General features: G+C 34.3%; 1 long non-coding RNA gene across 1 annotated transcript; it reads right to left on the reverse strand.

Annotated features, from left to right (window-relative positions):
- Positions 1–7,691: 7,691 nt before the first annotated feature.
- On the reverse strand, positions 7,692–8,981 carry LOC113741547 (uncharacterized). The gene is made up of 3 exons (XR_003460647.2): positions 8,781–8,981; positions 8,224–8,385; positions 7,692–8,142 (listed from the first exon to the last, which is right to left on the reverse strand). It is a non-coding gene; the product is annotated as an uncharacterized lncRNA (long non-coding RNA).
- Between the last annotated feature and the right edge of the window lie 7,498 nt (positions 8,982–16,479).

Here is a 16,479-nt window from a genome sequence, read left to right on the forward strand (position 1 = left end):
ATTAGGATAGAGTAGGTTATACAAATGTATCGTTGCTGACAAAAAAAAAAAGAATGCAGAATGAAGACCGACACTGTAGAAGTTTGAGTTTTCAGGTTCGAATCTATTTTCTTTTGTTTTTTCTTTATCGCACCGAACTGATGGGAGTAAAAACTTTATCACTAAAAACAGTCATATATGGTGATAATTTGGTGGAAAGTCAAGGGTTCACCAAAACCTAAGTGCTAGGCAGTGACCACCAAGCCTAAGGGTTGGTGTCTGGGTTCGAATCTCCAATTTGTGAGTTTTTATATAAGGGATAGTTTAAGAAGTCTACAATTTCATTTGGCTCTTCTAAAGGTTTTGAATATTGCACTTTCCTCCTCCATTTTGAATTTCTATGTGACAAAGTGAGTCCATGTATCTAAAAAATCATATAAAAGCTTGAAATGCATTTTTCTTTCCCAAGATGCCCTTGCATACTTATATAATAGATTAAAATAAAAAAAAAGAACTGGAAAAATGCAATAAAAAAGAAATAAATTGATTTTACAAAATTATTTATGACGAACATCATATCAAAGTCAATGAAAGAAGTAAAAATATAAAATTTTGTACTTAGAAGTACTTAAGAAAAATACCAAATTCTACTCATCAGGTAAGAAGTTAATTTTTGATGTTCTTAAGTGTAATAATTTGCCTTAAAAAACATTTGTGATAATATGGCCTACTTCTTTATTGCAAATGCCAAATACATCTATTCCCTTTTCTTTTATAATTTCAAGCCCTTAAATTTGAATTTGTTATTTCAAATTCTTGTGCCAATAAATATTTTCAAGCATCAAGCTTTAAATATCAATTTTCCTAATGGTTTAGTTGAGACCTGTCTAACTCGCTATAGCATATCATTAGTAATTTGTCAAGATAAATTTCACTTGTTTTTCAAATAAATTTGCAACTTTTTATAAGCTATGGAAGGGCGATTTGGGAATGAAAGTACATTTTAGCATTTTATCGATATGGATTGACATTATTGTTATAATAAAACTCAAAATAAGGGTGGTAGGTGTAATATTTAAAACCTCAGGGGAGTGAAGAGTAATTTTCGAAAAACTCATTGGAGGTTTCTAAAATTATCTCTAAATATAATAGCGTGTTAGCAGTGCTCACACGGTATATGGATTAATCGTTCTATTCTTAAATACACTAACTCCTTAAACACATGCTACATGTGCAAAAAGTAAAATCAATCAAATTCAAATTGAAATTATTTGATGTGCATCCAAGAATCCTTCCGTATGCAAAAAGTGGAATGCCATTACGAAAAAGTAAACATGCAAAAGATCCAAAAGGTTTTTTTCTTGGGAATTTCAAAAATTTGTTCCATTGTAACATAATTTGTAATCAAAAAGTCAGATCAATCAATAATGTAATTTGGAATGAAACAAACATAGCCGGAATGGTACATGTTTTTCACGTTTGATGTAAAAAATCAGCAATACAGTCCATGAAATAACACTTGTCTTCTTTCACCAAGAGATGTGGCTTATCACTTATCAGGGATTGAGGCTCAACTAGTTTTCAAGTAAAAGTATTTTTTTTTTTTTTTTTATCAATTCATGCTCGAATCCTTCACATTGGATCCTAGCCTATTGACTCTGTCACGAATCCATCACATTGGACCACCAAAATTATTTGCTAAAGTACACGCAGTCACGGTTTGATATATCAATCAAGAACCCCATTCATGCAGGTCCAAAACTGAACTCCAAGCCAAGGCATTTTGTCCCCACTAATATGTGGAGTAGTTTGACACATGACATGTGATAGCTAGGCCTCGAGGCAACTTCCTTCCTTGGCATATGCCTCACGTACAAACTTTGGTTGAAACTTGAAGAATCACAAGTTTGATACTCTTGCGACCCCTGAGGGTCATCTGCAATCTCGCACGGCATCCAATAGTGTGTATGTATGATGTAGAATGAAAGTAAACACTAGAACAATAATGTAGAGACATAATTTTTTTTTTTTTAATTTTATAAGAGCTGTGTTTCACAATCAGTTCGATCGGCTAGTTTCAAATTCGACTGATTTAAATCGTCAGTTATACGGCGCGATTGCTCTGACAACTGAAATGAATCTGATCTTGATCGGCCTTGGCTGTTCTTCAGCATGATTGGGCTATGAATGCGTGGCCTCGGAGGATGCCTTGGGCTTGGAGCAGTCATAGCAAAAATTCAAGAAAGGGAGACAAATTCGGATAAGGGAAACTGACATGTCCAGCCCCCCCGCCGGCTTGGAATTGCTTTTACTCGAATGAGATTTTCCAACAACCCCGTCATTTCAGGTCCATGTTTTTTAGGCATTTTGTTCTTCTTTGGCAAAATACCAGCATTCGTCCATCGCATTTTGTCACCAAATCTTTATTTCTTTACTGGCTAACAACACATCTCAATTTATATCTTTTCTAGCCGCATATATGATGGTTTGCAATGTAAATATGAACGAATTATGCACACATATTAGCGGCCGAACAATAATGTATTTGTATGTATTTTTGGCCCAACTGCATGTATACGTATGTCGAGAAGCAAGCAAAAATATGATGACAAATGAAAATTCAATTACTTTAATTAATTCCTCAAATACTTGCAATCCCTTTTTATCATTAATCAGGAATGAGAAACCGGATTCTCCTCGTGCGTATGTCGAGTGTTGGCTATTGCTAGCTATGGTGATTAATTTCATAAGACATAATATATTTTAAGCCTTTCTATTCTATGTGCTCTATAATCGTATTTGTCTATTTACATGAAATTTGACATTTTTACTTAAAAAATGCGAATTGATATCAAAATTCTTCGATTGCAATACTTGATTCATTCTAACACTTAGATTTATATAATTAGAAAAAACATAAATATCATTAGCAACATAAAATATAATTACATAAACTCAAATAATTATAATTTATTTTTTAATAAAACAATTCTTGTTGTTCAAAAGATTAAGTATCTTAAAACATTCGTTTCCTAGTAAAAACAAAAAAATATTTTAAACCCATGAAAATTATTTGTTATGAAAAATTGTATTTAAATATTAATTAGCCTCACATATGAAGATAAACCTGACATCCTGTGATTTTGGCAGAAAGATCTTGCCTAGATTTTTTTTAAATGATGAGATTATAAGAAAAGTTGGAATGATCATTGTAGGGAAGAAAGAGTTTTGCACTTAAATAATACATACCAAGTATTGGAAAGACTTTTCTTTTCTAGGCTATTTCCTATGTACCAAACGAGGGGTCAATGTTAAGATAGTGCGTCGCTCTAACCAACCTCAAAATTAAACTACACATAAAAATACTACTAATCAAGGAAGCTGTCAATGAGTTCTAACAAAAAATCATTGCTTATGTGAAAATCCACCATTTGGCCTTCCTTGCAACTAGACTTGTGCAAACTTATCATTGCTGATGTAAAAATCTACCATTTGTCCTTCCATGCAACTAGAGTTTGTGCAAACTTATCATTATCTACAAAAAAACTTTTTGAATTCCCAGTAGAAAGAGATTTTCCTAAGGAAAAAGCTTTTAAGGCTGTCCAATATCCCTTCTTTTTCCAAATATTTTTACGAATACTCTTTTTTGATGTAAAAGTACGCTTTTTTGGAACTGCCATTTAAAGGGGATTACTTATCGTTCTAACTGGATGTGAAAGACATCTATTGTTCAAAACCAATCATTTAGTCTATTTATTATCGAAATAATATTCTCTTCAGAAAAAGAAATTTCGATAGGGTAAAGATATGTGAAAATTGAATCAATAAAATTGTATTAGCATAGAGAAATGACAGACCGTAAAATTACATTCAACTGAAATTCCATACATGGCTGGCATACACCTAAAATTCACAAGCCAATATTCTCCAAAATTATAATAGTTAATTGGTAAATTCTGTAGTGTATTCACATATTTCAAAGACAGGTGTGGAAAGTAAATTATATGGCAAAGAAGCAGGCACGTGGAAAGGTAAAGAATATGTCAAAGAAACTGACATGTACGGATGATGAAAGGAATATGTTTACAAAAGCAAATGGTGACCTATAACAGGCACGGGCCGGTTTGGAAATGTTGTGTATGGCAGAAGCTGAAAATGTATTGGGGTGTCACGGAATTAACATATATATAATGGGTCTAGAAATAAAACACCGAAGAGGAAGCGTAAGCAGTACTAAACACAGCCATGCTTGGTTTTGAAGCAACATATGGACATTATTGAATAACGAGTTGAGAGCCTTTAAAAAGTGAAACTTAAGAAAATAAATGTTTGAAACATTAAGTTTTTTAATTATGTAATCTATTTTGATTATCGCTGTTCTAATATATAGTCATTTGGAGGATTTCTAGAGCGGAAGTACTAAATTCTTTTTGGACTTTTAATAAATTTGAGTTATTTTTCTTTTGGTTTCTCATTTTTCTAACTGGGTTCATGGGAAGACAGATTGTTGCATGTTTCATATTTAATTGAATACAAATATCTCTACTTTACATAAAGCGTCCAAGACTGAGGAATAATGGATTCCAATTAATTCTCCCGATTATGGGTATTACATCAACAAAATACTATCTATTTATGGGCATTTTACTCTGAATAATTACAATTATGTAAGATAAATAAATGTTTATAACTAAAATTGAAAAACTGTTACACTAATATTTTTGTGAAAGGTAAACTGATTGTCCTGTATTTAGCATAAACTGATTTTGAAAGTAAAAAATAAATTGCCCATAACATACTTGCTCTTTATAATTTTTTTTGCATTATATCAACAAAATACTAGCTATTTATGGACATTTAACTCTGAATCATTACATTTATGTAAAATACATAAATGTTTGTAACTAAAATTGAAAAAGTGTTACACTAATATTTTTACAAAAAGGAAACTAGTAAATTTTGTATTTAACAATTTTTAAATATGTGAAAGTAAAAAAGTTTTTGCCCATAACATACCAGCTCTTTATGAGTTTTTTGCATTACATCAACAAAATACTAACTATTTATGGGTATTTTACTCTGAATCATTATATTTATGTAAAATACATAAATGTTTGTAACTAAAATTGAAAAAGTATTATACTTATATTTTTACCAAAGGGAAACTGGTAGATTTTGTATTTAACAAAATTTAAATATGTGAAAGTAAAAAAGATTGCGTCCATAACATACCAGCTCTTTATGAATTTTTTGCATTACATTAACAAAATACTAGCTATTTATGGGTATTTTATTCTGAATCACTATATTTATGTAAAATAAATAAATGTTTGTAACTAAAATTGAAAAGGTGTTATACTTATATTTTTACGAAAGAGAAACTGGTAAAATTTGTATTTAACATAAATTAAATATGTTAAAACAACATTACAGGTGATTTTATTAGTTACTTAATTTGTTGGTAAGAAACAAGGTTTTTTTTTTTTGCAAAATTTGTTCATTAGATTTTTTCAAATAATTAGGATATAAGGTAAATTTTCACAATCTTTTATTAGCAATAGACCCCAATTTCTTCCTAAGCAGTGACGAAATCAAGATTTTTTCATTGGAGGGGGGGCCAAAATGATTGACAAATAAAATTATTTTAATATGTTATATTCAAAATAATTTTCATCTATTTAAATATATGGCATCCTAAAATATCAAATATTAACTTTAATTATAAAGGTATGTCTATTTAATAAATATGTAATATAGTCATAACAAAAATTAAGACAAGAAATAACATTTGATTAAATATTTTATAGAAAAAAATGCACTTTTCATCCTCAAAGTTTCGTAATTTTGGCCAATTAAGGACAATTGACGGGAAATGAAGAATTGATCGTTAGAACCAACGATTTTACCCAACAAAAAATGGGTAAAATCGAATAGTGCCATTTTTAACGGAACAATTGCAACGGACAAAAAGCTCAATTCTTCTCCTTCTTCGCTCTGCCTTTATGGAACCCCAAAATTTGTTTGCCAATCTCTGGAGTTTTAACGACCGTTATACAACTTTCAAAACAAATAAATTCATTCTAAATTTTTATTTGGGATTATTTCATAAACCAAATTGCGGTCACTTTGTGTAAAGTATCACTTTCCCATAAAAGACCAACTCTTTATGATTTTTCTCCATTATTAGAACAGGGTACCCATTTTTTTATAACTAAATTTATTTATCGAATAAAATAAAAATAAATTCATTTCTAATAAAAGACCAGCTCTTTATGGTTTTCCTCCATTATAAGAACAGAGTACCCATTTTCTCATAAATAAATTTATTTATCGAATAAAATAAAAATAAATTCATTTTCTAATAAAAGACCAGCTCTTTATGGTTTTCCTCCATTATAAGAACAGAGTACCCATTTTTTCATAACTAAATTTATTTATCGAATAAAATAAAAATAAATCCATTTTCTAATAAAAAATCAGCTCTTTATGGCTTTCCTATATTATAAGAACAGAGTACCCATTTTTCCATAAACAAATTTATTTATCAGATAAAATAAAAATAAACCCGTTTTTTCAATAAAACACCAGTTCTTTATGACTTTCCTCCATTATAAGAACAGAGTATCCATTTTGAAGGCAAAAAGAAATTTGTTTATCGGATAAAATAAAAATAAACTCATTTTTCAATAAAACATCAACTCTTTATGACTTTTCTGCATTATAAGAAAAGAGTGTCCATTTTGTCATAAACAAGTAACTTCTTTAATTAGAAACCATCGACCCCTTACCAAAGACGATCAAATGCAGCAAGATGATTTTTTTGCAAGAAAGTTGCCAAAAGCAGCTTTTTGACTGTAGTTGCTACTTTTTTTTTCAACCATTTTTTTAGCAAGAGGTATCATTAATGTCAATATTGAGATATAGCAAAAATTTTATATGAAATAACAAATCAATTTGTCATTACAAATACAAAACGAGCAACAATATTTTACAACCAATACTATCAACAGTACAAAGCACAAAGATACTCAAATCAAATCATAACATGCATCTGCCTCTCTCTTCCCTTGAACTGTTATTCGAACTAAGTCTGCTTCTTTATCAGCTATCCCCATCACCTACAACAAGTAACACTTAACCTGAGGATAAGTGCTTCAGTGGACATCATTAAAGGATGACAAGCATGCCATTGCTTCCAAACTATCAAAAACAAGTTAACTGCTTGAATTGTTTGTCACTCCTAGTTTATGGCCAAATTTATGTTCTAAAAAAACCTTTAGCTGGAGTATGTATCATTAGTTGGATTTCACATTTTGAATATTTAATGATTTATAAATAAAAATTGTATACAAGTATATTTTTTCCAGTCCGGTTCACTTCTGCAAGTAAATTTAGGCACGCAATCAAACTTATTCTTCAAATTTCAACTGAAACAAATATGGGTCCGTCATGCCCTTAGTTTTTGGGAGCCGAAAATTTATACAGAGACAAATACAATCACCAATGTTTTAATTGTGACCAAAAACAGACAATTGATAGAATACAGGTAAATGTGACTAAAAGATATACCATTAAACACTTTAAATTTTTTCCACGCGTATAACTAACCATTTCTGAACCCACCCACGCCCCCAAAATTTTTTTTTTTTTTTTAAAAATCCAGTACTTTGTATAGAGCTTCTTAGGATTATCGCTAGCGATTCCACAACAAATGTGCAAGATCTTCTTCTTCATTTTCACAGACAATAGGAATATACACACCTCTACAAAGACTCAGCGCATTATTAACACACATTCTCGCAATCCTTCCAAAAAATTTGCCTGTACGATTTGAGCAACAAAATGATAGGAAAATTACAGCGGAGAAGATCCACACAATAATTCCTCACTTCTCTATACCCTGCTGCAAATATTGAATCAAATCGTAACCAGCAGTTGTCCATTTATTGTAGGCATCTGTACACGTTCTAGGCATCTGTACACGTTCGGATCATGAAATTGGCAGCCTCACGATCGCTCATCTCAGGGTGAAATCTCTTTCTAAGATTTCCGATAGGGTCACCCCTGCTAAAGCAAGGCAATCCGCTATCTAACATTAACAAGACTGTGTTCACAATCCCATCCATGTAACGCCGAGCAGCAAGATAACCCTTCACACACAAACTGCAAAACATAATAACCAAATTGTGGCGTAAGAACCATCTCTTAAAAATGGCAACTGAAAAATCTGACACCCTTTCTTACCTCACAAAAAGATGCCAAGTGTCACTTTTCATTGCACCAGATGGGTCAATTAATTGAGTCATTTCATGACTCAATTTAAAATGGGCACTTTCAAATCGCATATTTCCACCAGGGGAAGTTTCCAAAATAAAACCAAAATCGATGTGAACAAGTCTCCCCACGCTGTAAAAATGAAAGTTTGGCTGAGAACAAATGCCAGTAGAACTTTCAAGTTATGTAACGCTACTAGTCACGACTTCTTGATTTGCTTGAAGCGTGAGATAATTATTTCACTCTTTGACCAGTGGTCAAGAAGAGGACAGGAGGTGGAGCATAAAGGGAGAAAACAGCAGGGAAGCTAAAGGAAGCACAGTGAATTAACTTTGAACAAGCTGATGCAGGAAATAATACAAGTATGTTGACAATGACGATGCAATTACAGGTCAGACTGAGAAAGAAAAAGGGAAATTAAACAATCTTATAACAAGCAAGTGTTGGAAGCACAGGAATGGTAAGGACTTGCAGAACAAGACCATAATTGGACAGTAACACTGGCCACGGGTCATAAAGCTGCTTACTTGTCAAAGAGTAGATTGCCGTTATGTCTATCCTTGGGTTGAAGCAACAAGCTTGCTACTGCATAACCAGCACTGCTGATGATGAAGTTCTCACGAGGACGTCGTCATCGAGTCCTCCACCGCCTCCGCTTACTCCGTCAACTGGCGTGCTAAATAGCTAATCAAAAAAATGTATGATTTTAAGACAAAGCCCCTCTTATTATGAAGCTTGATTCCGTTGGGGATGGAAGAATCAAGAAGGGGAAAAAGGACAGTAAAGTTTGGTGGTTGGAGGAGTTTTGAGAGGAGGAAAAATCAGCAACGGGTTTCAGACAAATTTGGAGGCTTGGACTGTACTTATATTATTCAGTAGAGTTGGAGGGAAGCTTTCCCGAAGCTTTCCCGCACTTCTTTTGGCAAGAATCAGTATTTGGAGGGAAGCTTTCCCGCACTTCTTTTGGCATTACAGGGGTGGATTTAAGGTGGGGATAGTGGGGCCCCCCTTAAATTCCTATAGTACTTGTACAATTTTAATATAATTTTAAGTGTACCTCCAGAGGTTTTTCAGAAAGGATGTGAAAGAATTACGTGATTTTTTAAATTAGTTCATAAATTAAAATTCTAAAAAAATACGTGGGGCATAAATTCCATTTAAAATAAGCTAAAAAAAAACCTTTTTATTTTAACTAGCAAGTACCAAACATAGCATTCACTTTCTTTGGGCCCTACTTCCCAATTTCCCTTCCCTCCTCTGGTCCCTCATTTTCCCCTCACAATCGAGAGCCACTACCTTCCACAACCAAGCAGCTAGCTACTCTTTCTCTTGATCAATTCATCCAATCATATCATTCACTTCCTTTATCCCCACTTCCCAATTTCCCTTCCCTCCACTAGTCCCCCATTTTCCCCCACAACCGAGAGTCATTCTTACTTCAACAACCAAATTAGTTATCAAAATATAAAACTCAAAGTGAGCAATTGTAAATAGTTTAATTTGTTTTTGAAATAAAATTATTATTACATTAATAATTTTGAATTTGTCTTTTTATGTTTTTCATGAAATATATGCATCATTTGTACTTGTTGGTGATTTTTTTTTTTTGCTTAAAAAACTAGAAAAAGAGTAGGTAAAAATTTTTAGTGTTGCTTTTCCCCCACTAAGAATTTTTTCTGGCTCCGCCCCTGTTTGGCAAGAATTTTAACCGAAAAAAGTCCTTGCCCTCGCAGAGTATATGATGGCTCCAATTTTTGGTGAAGTATTGTCCTTTTCCTTGCTATAAGCCTCTTAATAGCGTCAACCTTTCTACTTCTTCCTAAAGTTGTTGTCGCTAATACCCTTTTTTGTTGTAGTGAACGAAGGAAAACTATAAAGAATTGGTGTTTTATTGAAAAATATATTTATTTTTTCAACCAATAAATAAATTTATTTATGAAAAAATGGGTACTTTGTTCTTATAATAGAGGAAAACTATAAAGAGTTGGTGTTTTATTGAAAAAACGGGTTCATTTTTATTTTATTCGATAAATAATATTTTTTTAGAAAAATGGGTACTATATTCTTATAATGGAGGAAAGTCATAAAGAACTAGTTTTTTATTGAAAAAAGAGTTTATTTTTATTTTATTTGATAAACAAATTTGTTTATGGCAAAATGAATACTCTTTTCTTATAAGGGAAGAAAGCCATAAAGAGTTGATGTTTTATTGAGAAACGGGCTTATTTTTATTTTTTCGATAAACAAATTTTTTTATTTGATAAATAAATTTGTTTATGGCAAAATGGGTGCACAATTCTTATAATAGAGAAAAGGCATAAAGAGTTATAATTTTATTGAAAAACGGGTTTATTTTTATTTTATCCGATAAATAATTTTTTTTTAGAAAAAGGGGTACTTTGTTCTTATAATGGAGGAAAGTGATAAAGAATTGATTTTTTATTGGAAAACGGGTTTATTACAATTTTATTCTAGCCAACTGTGACCCATTTTCCCACTAACCTAAGGCAGACGGACTAAATCATTGAATTCGTTAACTACAGTCAAAATTAACACAGAAGCAACTGACTCAAATCACTCAATCCTTTATGACTTATACCAAATTAATACTAGAAAGCATATTTGAAATAACAATAAAATATTTTATAAATGATTAAAACTTAGTACATTAGTTAGTAAGTACTCGTAACATACTTGTATAATGCATGATTATATGTATAATTTAATATTCTTTTGTACTTATATATTTTAAAATATTCTGTGAAAAATATTTTGACCTTTCACATAACCTTAGAAAATAATAAAATTTTATCGTATTATAAAATAATAATTTTATTTTATTATATTCATAGGTGTTAAATTATAAAAATTGTGATATAGAAACAAGTGATATTCTACGTGTAACTAGGAAGATTTGTTGTTATTGTTATCCAAACTTTCAAACTTTTCAAAAATTGAAAATGAATACAAACTTATGATAAGACAAAATTTTATTATATATTTTACAAGGTTACTTTTCATAGTATTTTAAAATATATAAATACAAAAAATATTAAATTATACCTATAATCATTTATTATACAGGTATATTATGAGTACTTACTAACTAAGATTTATCCCCACATTTGTATAGTTTGTTGTGACAATCAGGTTTATCCCCACATTTGTTTGAGTTTTGATTACAATGGATATAAGCTATTCCCTCCAAACCCTAAATTTTGAATTATAACATTCAACCAAAACATGCTCAAACTCTCAGGCTCGGTCATACAAGGACAGCTAGTGTGAATATCGTAGCACGGTGCTTACATTATTAAAATAAATCAAAAGATTATACCATTTTAATTTGAAAAAAGTTAAAAAAATTATACCAACATAATTAAAATTTAAGATTTATCTAACAATAGTTCAAAGTATGAAAAAAAACTGTAAATCATTCAAGAATTGTGTTTTTGCAAAAGATGGATCTTAAAATAATAATAATAATTTATATTAGAAAATGAATGATATATAGATAGAAATAAATGTAATTGCATGTTTTTTTATTTTAAAATGAAATACTTACCAATATTATGCATTCGATTTGATAATCTTATATATATATGCATTATGAGAATATATATATATGTATGTATATGTGTGTGTGTGTGTGTGTGTGTGAATTAACTACCTTTGAATTAATTTTTATTAAAAAAATTATTTATTTTTAATGCCTTTATAATTTGTGAATGATTGTGAGAGTAAAATATATTATGACAATAAGATACGTTGAATTGTGAAAATTGTAATTTAAACAGACTCCTAAATTTTGGATATTTGACTTTCGTAGTTCCGAATTTCTTAAATTAACGGTTAGTTATTACTCTAAGTGATATGATAAGTGTCAGTAATAAATGTGAGATGTGAATTGGAATTTGCAGATATCATTTTACAGGGGTGGTTATTATCCGTTAGTTAAAGTTTAGGAGTTTGAATTTTATGGGGTAGTGGAAAAAACATGAGGGAAATGTGGAAAAAATATAAGCATGATTATAGGATTTGTAGGGCCAGTTACATGATTAGTTAAGAGATAAATATTTTTTAATTATAAAAATGTAAAATTCTATTAAAATAGCACTCAGACTTTTGATAATTTTGGAAGCTCCTTATCCAAAACCCTTCTCAGCAATACATATAGATATAGATACTAAACGATAGTTATGATAGCGAAATAGTTTTTACCTGATATAACATGTTGTTGCACTTTTAACGATCATTTGATTTATTGTTGGACCTATTCACCTAAATAAAATAACACCTAAAATTATGGAAGTAAGTTTCCTATCTAAAATAGTAAGTTAAGTGTAATAGATTAGTAACTTTTATACCTCAAAGGTAAATTGGAATAAATATTAAACTTAATTTTTAAATAAATAGATTACTACTTGATATCCCAAACTTACTTTTAAAAGAGTAAGTTTAGTTCAAATAACAGTAAGTTTTTATACATAAATAGTAATTCTTACTAATAACATGGCAATAAAAATGATTAAGGATCAAAATTTACCATTTTTTGGAATGCATGTACAATTTTTACATTAAAACCTTATCTCAAAGTAGTATTATGAAGTTTATTTGAAATAATGATAAGATGTTTTTATTAATGATTAAAACTTAGATGTTTTTTTTAATGATTAAAACTTAGTACCTTAGTTAGTAAGCACTCATAATATACCTTAGTAAGTTTAATTCAAGTAATAGTAAGTTTTTATACATAAATAGTAATTATTACTGATAACATGGCAAATTTGATTAATAATCAAGATTTATTGATTTATGGGACGCATGCACTATTTTACTTTAAAACTTATCTCAAACTAGTATTAGAAAGTTTATTTGAAATAACGATAAGATGTGTTTATTAATGATTAAAGTTTAGTACCTTAGTTAGTAAGTACTCATAATATACTCGTATAATACATGATTATAGGTATAATTTAAATTTTTTTGTACTTATATATTTTAAAATACTATGAAAAATAGTATGAACTAAACCTACTCTCCAAAAAGTAAATTTCGGATATGCAGTAGTAATTTATTTTTAAAAATTTTAAGTTGCATATTTATTTCAATTTACGCTTGAACATACATCGATCGGTGCTCTCTGGATACGTCCAAACTCCAGTGAATGTCTTTAAACTAAATTCTAATCAAAGTAGTATCCAAAATGTAATGATTCAGAGTAAAATGCCCATAAAACTTAGTACAAGGACAACTAGTGTGAATATCCGTGCTATCCAAAATATTTTGTATTTTACATAAATGCAATGATTCAGAATAAAATGCCCATAAATAGATAGTATTTTGTTGATGTAATGCCCATAATCAGTGGTCCCAGGATGGCTTTGTTTAGTAATTAGTACTGCTTACGCTTCCTTACAAATGTTTTATTCTTAGGCCCTTTATATTTATATTAATTTCGTGACATCCCAACACATTTTTAGCTTCTGCAGTACGCAACATTTCCAAACCCCGGTTATAGGTCACCATGAAGAGGCGATTTTTGGTTGGTAGCTGAACCGACCTGAATCAGTCCTCTCTGAGATGAGGTGAGGTGAACTCCTGGATCCGAAGTCAACCTCCTTGTCCGAAGTGAATGGCGGGGCTTCTCCCCTGGGATCACTCCGACGATCAAGTTAGTATGAGAACGAGAAATATGCTAGAGTATAAGCAAATGAACAGTGTATGCTTACTTGCTAGGAGTGTATGTGGGGTATTTATAGGAGGGTAGAGGACAGAGCGGAGAGCTCATGGTATGCTTACTTGCTAGGAGTGTATGTGGGGTATTTATAGGAGGGTAGAGGACAGAGCGGAGAGCTCATGCTGGTGGGACCCATTCTCTGGTCATTACGGCTCTGTCCCGTGTCAGGAGGCCTGACTCTGACACTGTAGCCGCCTGAGTGTGATGACGGAGAGTATTGAGCAGGTTCCATTAAGAGTCTCCAGTGCTTTTCAGATAAAGCACTGGACCTGGGTGATGTCAGGGGCCGTGACCTCATCAGCGTGCGGCCGAAGTGGGTGGTGCCGAGGTCACCTACACGGTAGGCTAGGGAAGTGGCCGATCTCAGGGGTTATGCCCAAGATACGGATGAGCTCTGATAAGGGACGAGGTGAGTTCACCTCGGACACGCAGGATGGCCGAGGTGAGCATCCTCAATAAGCCCCCCAAGCCTCGGGTGCTCCGGGACTGAGAGGTGCCGAGGCTTCCTTGTGCCGAAGTCATGAAGAGTCGGGGTCCTGAGACTGCTCCGGAAGATGCGGGGACTTGACACGTGGTCGAGTCAGTTGACAGGACGTGGTCAGAGGTAACCGTCGCGTCGTGAAGTGGTGGGACGTTTCGTGCAGAGGGTGTCAGCCGAAAGGACGGGCATTAATGAGGAGAGATGGACAGAAGGGCAGGTACACGGTATCCTGAATTCGAATCGTTGCCGCCTTTTCGTATTCTGGCTGCCTCTTCGGGTTCTGGCTCTCCCCTATAAATAGGGGGTCCCTTTCATCGTATGGCCCATCACTCTCTTTCTTCGCTTATAACTTACAAAATTCGCGAGTGTAGCCGAAGTCAATCCATTAGCCGAGATCACAGCCGAAGTCATCGTCTTCGTCCGAGATCGTAGTCAATAGTAAGTATCTTTCTTTCCCTTCATATCGTCTTTCACTCATGGCCAAAACCGCTAAGACCCATAAAGAAACTGTGACCCCGAGCTACCAGACCGAGGTGAGGCCGGATCCTGAGGAAGAAGCGACGACGTCCAGCTCTGAGGGGTCGACGCAGGGTTCTGAGGAAGGATCAGCCGAGGTGAGAGCCGACGTGACGAGCTCGGAGTTGGAGTCGTCCGGGATCAGCGAGGGTGGTTCGGAGTTCGAATACGATACCGAGCTCGGGACCGAGATACCTCATGACGAGGGTGTCCTGGAGCCAGTCGCTCCAAAGGACGTGGACAACATCGACTTCGGTCAGATGCCGAAGTTTAGAAGTCGTATAGGAAGGGATAGGGCCACGAAGGTGATAAACAGGTACCCTTTCCGGTCGGGGTACGAAATTCTGCCGCCCGAGGCGAATGACACAGCCGCGAACCCCCCCTTCGGCATGGTGGCTGTCTACGTTCAACAGCTGGAGGCCGGGCTGAGGATGCCGACGTCGAGGTTCCTCCGGGACTTACTTCGTCACTTCCACGTGAGGATCACCCAGCTTGCCCCGAATGCGGTCCGCATCATTGTGGGGTTCGAGATGCTGTGCCGACATCAGGAGGTGACTCCCTCCGTCGACCTCTTCCGCCGATGCTATACTCTCAAGGCACACGGGACGGATAAAGGATGGTTTTATGTTGGCAATCGAAACAATGCTATCCCGAAGTTGGTGATCGGTGCTCCCAACTCGATCAAGAACTGGAAGCGCGACTACTTATTCGTGTCCGGAGTGGACTTCTCGAGGGGTTTTTGGTGGAGGCCAATTAAGGCGAAGGCCGACCCCTCTGCGGGGGATGCCGAAGAGGAATCCTTCCAGAAGTTGATGAAGTCGGGACTTCGGCTGTTCAGCCATGACTACCCCGAAGCCGTGCTCGTGGATGGGGGGATAAGTCGAGCCGTGATCAATACTACCAAGCCTCCCTTCTTTTCCACTGAACTTGAGATACCTTGTAATTTTTCTTTCGTAGCTTTGCTTTCACTTCGGTTAAGGCATATGATAATATTTATTTTTGTGCAGTGACTAAACTGTCCGACCTCGTCGTCTCTGGCTCGTCCGAAGTGGCCAAGAGGCAGAAGAGGAAGAGCACTGACGAGACATCGGCACCTCCGCCAAAGAAGAAGAAGTCACAAGGACCAGCCGCTAAGACTTCGGCGTCTAAAGGCACTCCCACCAAGGTTGGCCAGAGCAGCTCGGCCACGGCGGCTACTGGGTCCACCTCGTCTGTGCCAGAGGGAGTTCCCCTTGGAGTTGTTACAACAGTCACACCTCCTTCTGGCCGAGGCAAGCAGCTGAAGCCTCCAGTTAATCCGGTGTCGGGGACCTCGCTATGGAATCGTTTCCATAGCCCCCCAGTGTTTCCCGGAGACGATAAGACGCACCCCGGCGGGCATTGGTGTCCGGACTGGAAAATTTCGGTCAACGACAGGTGCCAGCATCCTCGGGTTGCCCAAGAACTAGTGATGCACTCCCCCTTGCCGAGGGACTTGGAGTTCATGAAG

This window comes from Coffea arabica, chromosome 4e (assembly GCF_036785885.1).
Source record: "Coffea arabica cultivar ET-39 chromosome 4e, Coffea Arabica ET-39 HiFi, whole genome shotgun sequence".
Classification (NCBI taxonomy): domain Eukaryota; kingdom Viridiplantae; phylum Streptophyta; class Magnoliopsida; order Gentianales; family Rubiaceae; genus Coffea; species Coffea arabica.